Source organism: Melanerpes formicivorus, unplaced genomic scaffold (genome assembly GCF_026170545.1).
Source record: "Melanerpes formicivorus ecotype bairdi unplaced genomic scaffold, bMelFor1.0.p_v2 SCAF_10, whole genome shotgun sequence".
Lineage (NCBI taxonomy): Eukaryota > Metazoa > Chordata > Aves > Piciformes > Picidae > Melanerpes > Melanerpes formicivorus.
This window is the reverse complement of record NW_027142362.1, coordinates 15067885-15082699: the sequence shown is the minus strand read 5'-3', so window position 1 is coordinate 15082699 and position 14815 is coordinate 15067885.

The window sequence follows — 14815 nt, the reverse complement described above, 5'->3', positions numbered from 1 at the left end:
CTTTGCATCAGTGTCAGTATCTGCTTTCTTGGGCCAGCTCTGTTCTTAGAGCCAGAGTAACAAATCTCCATAAAACTATTTCTCCTTGATATTTTAAAAACTGATGTGTTTGAAGAGTTCTCATAGCCCAAGGAATTGGCATTGTCTGTAACACCAGTACCACTGTAAGCAGCAATTACATTTGTGCAACATAATATTTGATTGCTTGTCTTTAATTCTGCAAAGCAGTGCACATCAGCAGCCTGCCAATACAGACAGCCCTTTAGAATGGTTTGTGCAGTGGTGATTGGTGTTTGGCACATGCTTGTGCGTGCTTTGTGCTAATTATAATTACAGTATTAGTAAGGTAAGACAGGAACTTTTTTTAATTAGGTACATTTCTTTCCTAGTAAAGCAAATATATTTCCCACATGTTCTGAATGTCTTTGAAACAGCCAACTTTGCAGCGTATGCTCAAGATGAACTCTTGCTTAGAACAATCCTTCTGCATTAGTGCCAATTTTAGAGCTATATACAAAAACACATATTAACCTTCTGAAATTGTTTCTCGTAAGCCATAACTGAAGAAGCATTTCTATACTAAAGCAGTCTGATGTGCCACTGTATTCATGCTTATGGAGATGGATTTTACAGCGAAGTCGCAAGGTAATTAAGAATGTATTTCTGTTCTGTTATGCTGAAGGAATCCTGCCAAAATGGGTAATATGCTAATATTTTAGAGTAGTTTTCTAAATTTTAGATATGGATTAAGAAATGAATGAATGCCAGAACTGCTTAAGGAGAAAGGTCTGTTGGGGTTTTTTTGTGTTTTTGTTTTTTTTATCCAGAAGTTCCAGGGTCCAGTAAAGTGGATGGTTTGAGTTGTGGTTTCATAATCAGGGTAATTTCTCCCCACTCTAGCAATAAGCTTCTGTGTCTCCCCACTTCCTTTTGTATTAGGGCTTGTATGGCCAGGCCACATCAAGGCAAGTACTGACCTCAGTGGAAAGAGCAGAGGTGGAACAAGCAAGCCAGGGAAGAAACAAGGCAGATACTATGCAAGCGTAGGACAACCTGCACAGGCATCAGTGTTATCTCAGCACAGGACTGGAGTTTTGGAATGCTATATGCAGGGGTCTCTCTTTACATTATGTGCATAGCTAATTTTATTATTATTTAAAAATAGTTTTAAAAAACACACATAAAAATTAACACATAAACCATGTATAGGAAGTTACTGTTCCTTTAGTATATGTCCAAACCAAAACTCTCTGACATCACTGATTTGAGTAATTTTGACTTTTCCAAATGATTCGTACGTGCTAAATATTCAATGACCTATATTCCTGCCTGGAAACATCCCTAAACTTTGAACTGTTTATTTATGGCTGCAAAGGCAAACATTATATTTTGAAATCTCTGGTGCTGTTTACATACTTCAAATGTAATCATTGAAGTCAGCTGCATCCATTTTGGGGTTGTATTTTGTTGAGCAAAGCTCCTTTCCAATCCAGTGAACAATGTTCTGAAGGCAAATTGCCGTGGAAGTTTAAATACGTATATGAGATCCAGGGTTTCTTTAGAAAAAGAGACACTTGGAACAGAATCGCTGTGTAAGAGGGCTACAAGCTCCAAATGACACCAGAAATCTAGCAAGAAAAATGATTTTGCAAGGCTGGGTGAGCTGAAGTGTTGAAAATTCAGAAAAGAATCAGACAGGTGCAATAAGCAGCATTACTTCTCTCCAAGCTTTTGCTCCGTTTAAAAGAGCATTTTCTCTGAAGGCAGACTAGGGCAGTGAGGTCCAGCACAGACCTCAAAGTCATTGTGCCAATGCTGAGTAGCATTGCATACATGTTCCTGATGGAGTATCTGTGAAGACCAAGTCCTGCTTCTTGCAGTGGATATTTCTGCTGAATTTTGCAGGCCATTTCTATTGCTTGAAGAAAGGATGCAGAGGACTGATCTTCCCCTTTTTCCTTCTGCATAGTGTATGGAAGCAAACTGCATATTTTGGTCAGAAAAGCTGTAAGATTTTGAGTTGGGTTACAGTTGGAACTTATAGATCCCTAAAGTTAAAATTCATCAATCTTATTTTTGAAGAAATAATACTGAAGTTAGATGCAACATCAAATTTGCACAGTAACCCAGGATTGCTTTATTTGGGACCACGGGAAGTTTGTTTCTTGAATGACACCTGCTGGAAAGTCTAAAGCGTGTCTGAGAGCTGTGATGCAGGACAGAGGCATGTCACACAAAGACCACCTTCCTCGTCTTCCAATGAATCTGAGCGTCCTGGATATCGTGTGATGGGTAAGTACAAATACAGCTGTGATTGGGAAGCAGTGCAAGTTGCTAAAGCATCTTAAACATTATAATGCTTAAAAAACATCAGAGATTATTTTTTTTTGTAGTAGACTGTACATTTGGTAGAATTTTAACAACGTACAAATTTAATTGTACTTCCCTTGTTCTTTCATGTGTTTCTAGAAGCATAAGCTTGAGAAGACAGAGTTATGCAGCCTGACTTTACATTATGTCTTGCAAAAAGGGATAAAAACTGTTATTTCTTCCTCTAGTAATAGTCTCAATCAGATAGTTGTGGAAAATAGCATCACTGGAAGAAGCAGTATATGTCATTTCCTGAAGTGCACTGCACCCTTTATTTTACAGCAGCTAGGGGATTGTCTCTCTTTTTGTTTGTTTATTTGTTTGGTTTGTGTTTTGCTTTTTTTGGTTGTGGGGTTTTTTTTTGTTGGTTTTGTTTTGCAGAGCATTTCAAACTTAATACTCAGCAGAAAACTATTAACAACATCCAGCACTGGAAAATAATCATGTTCTCCTTAAATTTTATCTGAATAATGTGTGCACTTCTTGATAATAAGGACTTGGAGAAGTTGTACTCTGAATCATTATTAATTTTCCACGTACAATTTTGGGGTAATAAAAGATTCTATTCATTTTCAGAACTTTATTTTCTCTGATCACACTGGCAAACAGGCATACAGCTCTGCCCAGTAAATGCAACATACATATTTTTGGTGTTTGGTTTATAGTCTTGCTGCCATGTAGATGGCAGCAGCACTCAAGCCTTGAAATCCACTCCGCCTTTTCTTGAGTTTATTCTGAAACACCATGTTTAAGAATACTATTGTCAAAAATGAACTGAAAGGATTATTACTTTAAAGATGGATGTCAGCTTAGTTATGTATACCTTTAAGCCTGTAACTTCATAATATCAGTGTTTAAAAGGCAATGTGTCATATCGGTATGAGTACAGGTGCTACTTTTTGGGTTTTCAGACATTATGATGCATTTTCTTTCCTTAAATTGAATTGCTACTACTTTTTCTATTGTACTAGATTAGGATACATGGGGTGTTCAAAAATGTTAAGATTTACTAGGACAGTCCCCACATTTGTTTCCTCACAGAATGAGAAGCAACTAGGAGGTGCTTGGGCTGGAAGGTTGTTGACTGTGAGTATCCATGCCAACAATACAAAGAGGAAGGACAGAAAAAAGTAGTGAGATACACAGTGTGGGATTTTGTGCTCTGGGCAGTACTAATCATAATGCTTTGTAAAAGTTATCGTGAATTATCCTAGAAAAAACATTCTGAAGGTCCAAATATCTTTAGCTTGGCATAGGTTGGAATTGGCTGCACGCTGACATTTACTTTGGCTAAGAAGTAGACAGAGGTTTTGAAAGAGCAACGAGACCCAGAATCAAAGCTGTTTGGCAGCCTCATTCTCTGCAGCATCAGCTGAAACCTTAAGGAGGCTTTGTGGGATCATCTCCAGGCCCTGGGAGATAAAAGCAGGTGTTATACATGTGACTGCACAAAGAAAAAACCTAGAACTAGCAAAAAAGACATAGTGATGGTAGGAAATACTGTTTAAATGCTGGAAGCAAATGGTAGTGTTTTAGTAAGCTGTCATTGAAGTTGATTGGCACAGACTTCATCAATGCATCTTAACCAGCTGAAGTAACAGGGAGATTAAATATCCAGTGGACAGCATCTCTCATTCTGTAGGAGCCTATCTGAGAATGCATTTGGCAGAGGTTTAAGCCACACTGAGCATGACATCTGTTAAAGTAACTGTGAAAGTGGGCAGACCATGGCACTTAACCATCCTCATTGCAGATTTGTGCAGGTCTGTTCTAGCCTTGGACAGAAGCTGGGATAGAAAGAGGAACCATGATCCCTCTGATGCTGTTGCTATGTAGTATGAAGTAGAAACTCTTGGCCCAGTGTCTCATCCAGCCATTTGTAATTAGGTAGACCACATTCAGAATTCCATAGTGGAGGGTTCATTACCACCTCAAGCTACATTCAGTGGATGGTCTGTGACCAAACAGACTCCCAGTGCCTAATTCTATGGTAATTCTATTACCAAAAAGCTGATACATGTCCTGGAGTAACAGCCCAACCTCCTGCCTAACTAGTGCTTCAGGTAGAAGACCAGTAAAGAGAAACTGAATTTGTGTCTGATAAAATTTGTGACAATATTAAATGTAGAATTAATGATGGTGAGTAAAGAGGAGCAACAGAATACATGCCCCATCAAAACACAGGGAGAGCCAGCTTTTGTCTCTCCTGATACACTGGACAATGTGAATGGGAAAAGCAACTTCCCTTCTTTTATCTCTTCCAGAAAAATACATGCCTAGAGCAAATATATTTTAACTGCATATTGGTTGGAGATTTGGTGGTTTTCCTTCTCCATTTCATAGCATCCACTAAATTAATCTTAGATACCATCCCAGTAAGCAGATATTTGTCAGAAAGCTGCTTTGAGGTCTCCCAAATCCACATGGAAGTGTTTTTAATATATTTTCAAAATAATGCCACTGCTTAAGTAGCAAAAATCAATTTTCACCTTTTCTCTGTCACACTGATAGTACACTCAAAGTAGTTATTGAAAGAGTTCTGCGCCTTGCAACCAAAAATGCATTTAAATTCAGAGTTCATATTGGTGCTGACTATTTATGACCTAGAAAGAATATATGTTTAAAAAGCTCTTGGAAACTTAAAATAACTTTATGTGTGTGAGTATTTTGTCTGTGGAATGGAAATACTTGCAGGGTCTCAGAGAAGTTTTGTAAGGATATGTCGGGGGCTGTGTGGGTGGTCATGGCATTTTGTAAGTAAAATACATACTGACATAATAAAAAGCCTGATATATTTGTATTACCCCTGCCCAAAGTTAGTGGGCTGAATCAACAAAACTACCAGAGCAATGGGATATAGAAAGTCAGAATTACCAAATGAGTAGAGATGTTTTTTGCAGAATCACCTTGGAGTGTCAGCTGTTCTTAGGAACTTGAGATTTGCAGCAATAAGATTTCAAGTTTTTAAAGAACTTGATGAACACCATTAGTGGGTCGGATACTGAGAAAAACATCAGAGAAGACATTACAAGAAAGACTGATTTCAGGCACTGTTTCTTATATTTGTTGCTTTAGTTATATGGAGTGACAGCCCAATGAATCACTGGGTGGTCTTTTGTGTATTGTCTGAGCAATTAACAGGCAGGTAGCCAGTTGAAGTGGCTTATGATTAAATTATAGAGGTTCTTTGGTGGTTTCCATAAAGAAATCTCTGGGAAGAGTTAGTTGGATGCTCCATCTATCATGTGATGAACATGTGTCTTTTTATGTTTATGTGTTTGCTCACTTAAATACTAAAGAATAGTATGTCACTTGAGGCTTGATGTGATTTAATATTTGGAAGACATTTCATGCTTTTGGTTTCTGGTATGCTAACCCTGTGCACAGGAAGAATCTATTGGGGTAAAACTTCGGGTTTCATTATTTTACTTTTGGGAGGAGGTTTCAGAAATGTCTTTTCTCATCTCTTAGATCACTGACTAACTGCATGAGTGTGTCACTGGTTTCATTCTAGGCTTTTTTTTTTTTTTTTAATTTTGCTTTCTCTGTTAAATTTAAGTCCTTTAAGCAGGTATGTTTTGTATTAACAGTTTGGTTACCCCATGAAACATTTAATACCCTATGTTACTCACTCTTTAATGATACCTAAATCTATACATGCTCTTCTGTGTTTCTGCTGTTTCGCCATTTCTTTTCATAGAATCCTAGAATCATGGAATTGTTAGGGTTGGAAGGGACCTCAAGGATCAGCTAGTTCCAATCCCCATGCCATTGGCAGGGACACCTCACACTAGATCATATTGCTCAGATCCCCATCTAGCCTGGCCTTAAAAACTTCCAGGGATGGGGCTTCTACGACCTCCCTGGGCAACCTATTCCATCATCTCACCACCCTCATGGGGAAGAATTTCTTCCTCGTGTGTGGGACAAATCCATCACAGTCTTCCCAGAATTTTGAGATTTTATTCATCCCAGTGGCTATGGTAAAACTTCCACAGGGGGAGAACAAGTTAAAAGGAGCAATAAGGAAAAATAAATAGAAGGCAGCTCTATTAGCAAGAGTAAATATAGCAGCATGGCCAAATTATGATCACACTGACCTCCAAGATACACTCTGATCTTTCATGGTAATTCTGAACAGAGCTGCTGAAGGTAGATGTAAATGTCAATACTCTAGGAAGACTCAGAATTTGCATAAGATACATGTAGCTATAACCACAATGCTGCAGCTGTTGAGTACCTACTGTACTCACAGAGCTCATCTGTGCCATTCCTGAAAGGAGGATGGGACTGTAAAATGAATCTCAGCAATTTCACATTTTCTTAAGTATTTTCCTGGTTTTCATGTGGATAATCTTTATACATTGTCCAGGAAAGTGCTCTTGCTGGCTAGCAAGGTGGGGAGGAGATAATTCTGTACATGCTAATGCTTTTACAGAGCATCTATGCTAAAAGAAACTGGGAATAATAGGGAAGCTTGCATAGCTTCCTTAGAGTAGATTCAGCTCCCTTGCACACAAAGGTTTTTGCGAAGGTTTTGACAAAATGAATATTCACTGTAGATTACGCATGGTTTTTTATCCAATATTCAGTCCAAGACCACATCTTCCAGCATCTTTTATTCATCCAAATCTGCTTCCAAATGGGCTCAGGGACATCACTTGGTCAGCAGCAATCAGTGGGTTAACGCAGCCTGGCTTCTGCCTCTTTTAGATGTTTTGGAGAAGATAATGAGGCAGGGATAGAGCCTGCAGGTTAATGAGATACCCCAACTGGAAGGCAGAAACCTGAGAGGAGAGTCTTTGGAAGCAGAAGAGGAAGGGGGAATGTGAGGATTTTTATATTCAGGTGTTACTCACTTGAGAGAACTGCTGGAGCAGGATAGTTTTCCAGTATTATAAAGACAGTATGATTTGTTATAGTGTAGCTGAAATCATGCATCTACCTGGCAAAAATAGTGTGCCTTTTACGCTCCTATTAAAATCAATACTGGACTACATTTGTCTCCCCAGACCCCCCAAAACCCCATCAAAATCCAAAGGCATTCCTGTTAGTGGAATCTCGCTAACAAATTCTAACTAATGCTAGGGTAAGCATTGTTAGAAACATCTGTCATGCATTTAAATAAAATGTATTAACAAAATAAAATTTAGACAAATAGGGAGAGGTAATAAAGTAAAAAAATGGCCCTACTATAGGACGGTCTTGTACTGTGTGGCTTTGAATACAATCATGAAAGCATCTTACCTTTTTGCTGAATCTTTCCAATAACCCTGAGTTGTAAATGATGCAGTCATGTAAATAACTCTGACAGTTGCACTTTGACCACATAATATGAAAAATAGCTAGTTCTTCATAAATGTATTGTCAAAAAATTCCTCCTTCTTATCAGTATGCAACCTCCCGTTACAGACAAGCAGAACACAGAGCAATCTACACAGTCTGCAGCATTCAAGATGCTATTCTTACTGTTATTATCAGCAATGACCTATTATCTCTGAATGTTCAACAGTAAATCCAGAGGAATAAATGGAAACATTTTTCCTAAGTGGTGTATAACAATACCTGACATTTATATAGCACCTTTCATCTGTAAGAATCCCAAAGCGCTTTACAAAGTCTGCTGGGATGACTTCTCCCACCACTGAATTGTGCCTATCTCTATGGTGAAATTCAGCTTCTATTCCACACCAAAGCAATTGCACAACGGTGGTTTTGAAACAAAAGTGACAACTAAGTGAAATGCCTTGAGCTGTGCTTGTGAAAGCCGTCATAGCATACTTAGGGACAGCTAGTGGTTGAAGCTTTGGTTTGGCATCTAGAGTGAAAACCAGCAGATACTAAAACCACCACATACTTCCTTCCCAGCAAACACATTGGCCTTCTCTTCCTGTTCTCAGAATACTGTGTCCGTGGTGAGCAGAGCAGCTGCAAATAATACTGTCATTGCACAGGTTTGATTTCCTTGTCTTACTTTCTATCAGCAATGGCTATCAGTTGAAATTCCACTAATGAATGAAGCTCTTCTCAGGGAATCATGTCAGTAAGCCTAGGCAACTTACAATTTTACTTCCCTGACAACCTTGGTCTGTTTGAGCCCAGCTTTGTGAAATTAAATACTAATATGTCTTTCCTTATGAGGCATTTATATTGAGAGTCTTAAGTACTATGTCTATGTATTTATATGAGCAGGTATGCCTCATTGCATACCTCACTGTAAGGTGACTGCAGGTGCTATATCTGTACTAGTGAATTAGATTAAGAGAACTGATAAAATGGTGAAACAGTCTCCATTTTCTTGTATCTACAACAACTAACACACTCCTCAAGACCATACCTGCTATGAAGTGTTCAAACATGTCCAAGCTTCTCTGGAGGATAAGAGTTTTTTATTCAGACCTTCAGATCTTCTGGCTCTTGACTTTATTGCCAGAAAACAATCCTAGGTACATTTAACTTCCTATTACAGATATATACAAAAAGTATGTACAGAGCAATAGAGTGTATGTTAAGTGTAGTATTTGTACATTCCCAGATATGATAAAAGTTAGTATGTAAGTGGACTGAATCTTTCTCAGGAGATACATACAGTATGCAGTATGAGTCATCCTGAAAGTGGTCTACCAATATTAATCAAATCATGGAGCTGAAAATACATGTTCCTGCTAGAGTTTCCTATTATACTTTCATTTCACAGAGGGATGGGAACAAGTCCAGGCAGGAGATCTGAACCCTGCTGAATTTTGGAGCTTAGCTCTTACTGCTGATACAGAATTGATCCTTCCAACTCAGGTTTATGTCTGTAATGTGTCACTTTAAAAAAAATCAAGGTCCCATATGGGTTCATTCCATTGCAGTGTTACTACTTTATCTTGTATTTCATCTCCTCTATGGTCTTGGCTGTTCTTTGGCAGAATGTAAGTTTTTTCCTCTTTTAAGCCTGTGGAAACACTGGACATATGTCACTACTGAACACAGCATATGTGGGGGAATTAGCTAAGCAGACAGAACCATTTAAAACTGAGACTATAGTAGTCTCTGCTCTTCCACAAACAAGGAAGAGAATTGAAGTATTGTTTCAGAAGAAGTTACTGACCTTTCTAAACCAAGCTGTCACGCCTTTGATGGAACAAGTGTAGGTAAATATATTCATGCACGTTGTCCTTCTGTACATAAGCCTAGGCAAATTGTAAACACTGGTTTTGATAGGACACTGCAGATCTTGATAAGGGTAGCCTTTATTCTTCATGTTGTTATGTAAGTAACAGATGAGGAAGTTATGCTTGTCCCCTTACAGCTTTTACTTGGTAGCTATATGGAAATAAAAGGGACAAAACTAAAGTGAATGAACTATAGTGTAGCAAGTCACTTTAAATGTAACCTGAGTATAAGAAGAGTTTATGAAGACTTGCTGTTGTTCTGATCTGAAACTTAGAAGACTTGAGCTTGATCCAGGTTCAAACTTTTCATTTCCTCTGGGGCAAGACATATGAATCTCTTTAAGTCTCTGTTCCAACATAAACTGAGGAATAATTTCTAGCTTCATGAGAGTTTCATTTAGGTTTGTGTATCAGTTAGGTACTGTAGTGGAGAGGAGCTAGGTAACGATGGAGATAAAATATCTGTTAGATGCTATCAACCACTTATTGCTGTAAAAGTAAGAGAAATGTTAAGTGCTTATGTGTAATTTTTCTTCTCTCAAGAAGCTTCATCATACTTTTAAGACAGACAAAATTTAGAATGAAGCCTGGAGTAAGGGAAGCCAGCAGTAAGTGAATCCACCATGAGCTATTTTGAGTGGCATCTTAAGAAAGCATGCTGTGAATGTACCATCAGAGTTTATCATGTACATGAAGCCCCAGAAATTCTATATGCTTATGATGAATGTTTGGTTTCTGAAACATATATGTTAGGATATAAATACTCCTATCAGAGATGCTAACTTATAATAGGTTTTTTAATGCATTAAGATTTAAGATAGTAAATTTTTACTAAAAACATGACATTTATTTGCTGACCTCAATGAAACAGGCTCCCTGATTCTAAGATATTATGTGTCAAGTCTTGCATATATGTGTGTGTGTGTATTTATTTACATCCAACTTGACTACTATTTTAAAAGCAAATGTGAGGATTGCAGTTCCATTATGAAATGCCAGCTATTGGCCTGCAGAAAGAATGGATGTGGCAACGCTTAACTCTTCCCATTGCATGTATGTATTGCACACTAATCTTTATGTGTATTAGCCCATGTCCATTCATAATCAATAACACTGCCTCAACAAACTCTTCTGTACTTTTATGTACACATATGTTTAGCACTCTTAAAGATATTTTAAAAACAAATGGGTCTAGTTTTGGTCCTGACAATCAGACCAGAACAATGCAATTGATAGATTTGGCTCCACGTTTGAAATGTTAACCCATTATTGAGGCAGGTCCTAGCAAATGTGCCAACAAAAAAGAAGAGAATCTCACCAGTTATTTTCTCTGTCTTCAAAGACTTCATCTTTGAGGCAGAAAAATTATCATTCTGCTTTTTATATTTAATCATTGTTTGACTACTGCATCTTCAGTAAAATCCATATCCTCCTTAAATTTTCCAAGTTTTTTTTTTCCCCTTAGTTGACAGACAGTTGCTAATCACATGTATAATACCCTGAGCAAATTTCAGGCCATATGGGGATAGAATAGCTTCCTGCATATTTTATGCCCTTCAATCCTTTATTTTTTCCACTTTATATGAGAGACTGGTGTGCATTTGTGAATGAATGCTATGATGTGTATTGTCTATGGTAAGAAGAGGGATCGTGTGAATTTTAACCTTTAAACATTGATGGTGAAGTTTAACAGAGGCTTTCAAACTCACATACACAAAGACATTGTTTACTGCTCTCCCTGCCTCCTTGGAAGCACTCTGCAAAGAGTTTTCCAAGCATACACACTAAAATATTCTTTATATCAATCATGAACAGATACATTGCATTTTGCCTGGCAGACAGAACAGAGTGGCATGCTGTCCTGTGAATGTTGCACTGGGCTTTGCTGGTGAAGTGACTGTGATTGTGAGCACAAGGGTATCAGAGTGTTTAGCTAGCATATAGCAATGACATGAGAGCTCCAGAGAGATTCTTTTGAGAATCATCCACCCCTGAAGTTGAGTTCAGAGTATCAAAGATTTGGCATACAGATTTCAATGACTCAGTTGCCTTAGCAGAAAGCAAATTCCATGACTTCTTCTGCAAGGTCTGTTTGACTTTGCTGGAGGAAGAGTGCTTGTTCAAAGCTAACCCAGCAATCATCATTCATCACACTGTCAGTCACGCTCAGATATGAAGGTACCTTCAACAAATGTTTTGTATTGTAATCTCTTGGTTGGTTATTAAATTAGTGTTTCCCACAAAGTTCCAGTAGTCATAGGACATTTTGTGAACTTTATGGGATTTACATTAACTCCTAGCAATCTTTACAAGGTTGCCAGAAGGTGTAAAGAAACTAATGATTAGCTAGCTGCTTCTTAGTAAGTTAGAAATATTGATAACAGCTGTTCAAGTTGCTGTTACCATCATAGTATTACCTGCAAAGCTTGACACCTGTTAACAGATCCTCTAGACATGGCACAGTCTTAGTTTTCCTTATTTCATATTTCTTCAATACTTTTTTTTTCAATGTTATTTCTGTCAAAATTTTTCACACTCAGCAGCTGCTGAGTTCTTCAAGTCCTGCCAAAGACAGTTATCAACTATTAACTGAGTCCTGAGTCTAAAGCAGCTGCAGTGCTCTCCTCAAAAAGATTATTGCAAGTAAAAACAGTTACAATTATCACTACTATTAAAAAATGTCTGTTTCTTCTAATCTAGCATCATGAACTTATTTCAGAAGCCGCCAATATAACCTCATAACGTGTATGTAAGGTAGATTTAGCTTATGAAGAAAAATTTATAAAACATTTAGACTTTGTTCAAACACTGTCTTGTGTACAGTTCAGGAGAATGTACATATCTGATAACATAATGGCAGTACCACATGCATCAGTTCCCAGAGATGTCTGTTTACTTAAGGCCTGAAGCAAAGTTCAATTTTAAAGAAAACTTGACAAGGACAATTTCTTACTTACCTTTACTAGCTGACAAAGCAGAATAATAATAATAATAATAATAATAATAATAATAATAATAATAATAATAATAATTTGCATTCCAAGCTTTCTCTCACCTGAAACACCACAGAGCAATTTATATGTATTTGTGAAGCCCAAGAAATAAAGCTTTCAGCTCTCAGAAAGAGCACTACATCAAGCTATGCTTATTCATCCACAGCAATGCTGAGTTTTTCTGAGACCCTCTGCTTAGGAATGCAAAGACCACACTCCAGGCACTTCCTTGCATCACTCCAATCTGTTGTCATATGCATTAGGCACTTCCTGGAACTATACAAAGATTTCTTTTCTCCCCTTCAAGGAAATCCTTACAGGAATCCTTAAAGATCTAGAAAGGCTCAATGAATGCTTTTTAAGCCATCCTGCTTTTCCTCTTTTTCCAAGATCTAAATCCTTATCTCCTTCTGCCTTTTGCTGCATTCACTTAGATTCGTATGTCTGAGAGACATGAGAGGTGCTTTCCCCTCTGCTCTCTTGAGAGGCACCAACACAGAACTGTTTCCTTGAAACTTTAATAGTGATTCTCCTCTGATATCTGACCCTGATCCACATACGATATTTGGAACAAACAGTTCATCCTTCCCTGTGTGCTCTTTCTGTGCCCAGTTAGTTCTGAGCTGCAATTACAGAGGTCGATGTTTCCTGGTTAGCTTTTTCATGGGTATTCAAAATATCTGAGAAACAAAAGGGACATTTTTACCCTAGAAAATCTGTTCATAGCAAAGTACTTCTCACTTCATTGTAGAGCTCTCTAACCAGAACCAAAAACTAATCCAATAATATCATTGCAAGATCTAGCATTTTTGCAATGTAGTCCCATCATTTTCCACAGGAGACTGTTCTGTCATATTTAGACCTTTATCCTTTAGATAGACAAACAGACTTGGGGAGTAGTTGATGACTTTCATGAAATAACAAAGATTGTCCAAGCTCTCTAACTCACCTCTTGTCACATTCAGGCAGTAAGGTGCAGGATTTGAATGCGCTTTCCCACACTTTTCAGTATGTATTTTTTGTTGTTTCCAATGTTAGAAGCTAAAATCTTTCCATGAATTGAACATTTTTTGTGTGAGAAGTTTGTGTGCCCATCTGTCTCACCCACTCTGGTTTTGAGCTGTGGGTCACTTTTTCCATGATGCGTTTTGAAAGACAGAGGTATCAGTTGAACAAACCAGAGCAAGCAGCTTCCTGTAATCATCTGTGCCATCATCTGTGCTGGATCATGGCAGTGGCTGATCAATAGAGGAGTATTTAAATATGTTAGAGCCTGAATCTGATATTCTACATGTTTAACTGCATAAACAGATCAATGGGACAAGATTGATCTCCATTGATATTTGGCAGTTTTCAAATACAATTAAACCACATTTGGAGTTCTGAAAGCACTTGAAATAAACAACTGGGCACTATTTATAATTTAAAGAGCTACTCAAAAAATTTGATAGATCAAGTGGTTGTTTCAGCAATGCCAGTGTCAAGGGAAAAGTTTAAATCCATATGCTGTATATAAATAACAAACTGAAATTAATGGCAAACTGAAATTCAATGCGTTCTTTAGCACATATTATGATATGCAACTATTTCAGTATTTATGATTGCAAGGATATGCAATTAAATTGTCATTAACTGATATACATGAATGATTATGCCTGAGTAGAATCTGGGATTGGAAGCTGGTGAGGGGTTTGGAGCACAAGCCCTGTGAGGAGAGGCTGAGGGTGCTGCGGTTGCTTAGCCTGGAGAAGAGGAGGCACAGGAGAGACCTTACTGCTGTCTACAACTACCTGAAGGGAGGTTGTAGCCAGGTGGGGGCTGGTCTCTTCTCCCAGGCAACCAGCACCAGAACAAGAGGACACAGTCTCAGCTGCACCAGGGGAGGTTTAAGCTGAATGTTAGGAAGAAGTTCTTCATAGGAAGAGTGATTGGCCATTGGAGTAGGCTGCTCAGGGAGGTGGTGGAGTCACCATCACTGGAGGTGTTTAGGAATAGACTGGATGGGGTGCTTGGTGCCATGGTTTGGTTGATTAGATAGTGTTGGACTCGATGATCTTAAAGGTCTCTTCCAACCTGTTCTATTCTATTCTATTCTATTCTATTCTATTCTATAACAGTAGCAGCACAGATTCTTCAAAAGTATAAATGATGCCATTAATAATTGTCTTAAAGTGAATAAGTTGCCAGGGTTCCCCAGATGGGTTTTGGTTTGGCTATTCTCTGTTGGCTGTATTCCCACTGTGTCTGGCAGGTCTCCAGCAATTCCCTGTATTCCAGAGCACCTCCAAGAGC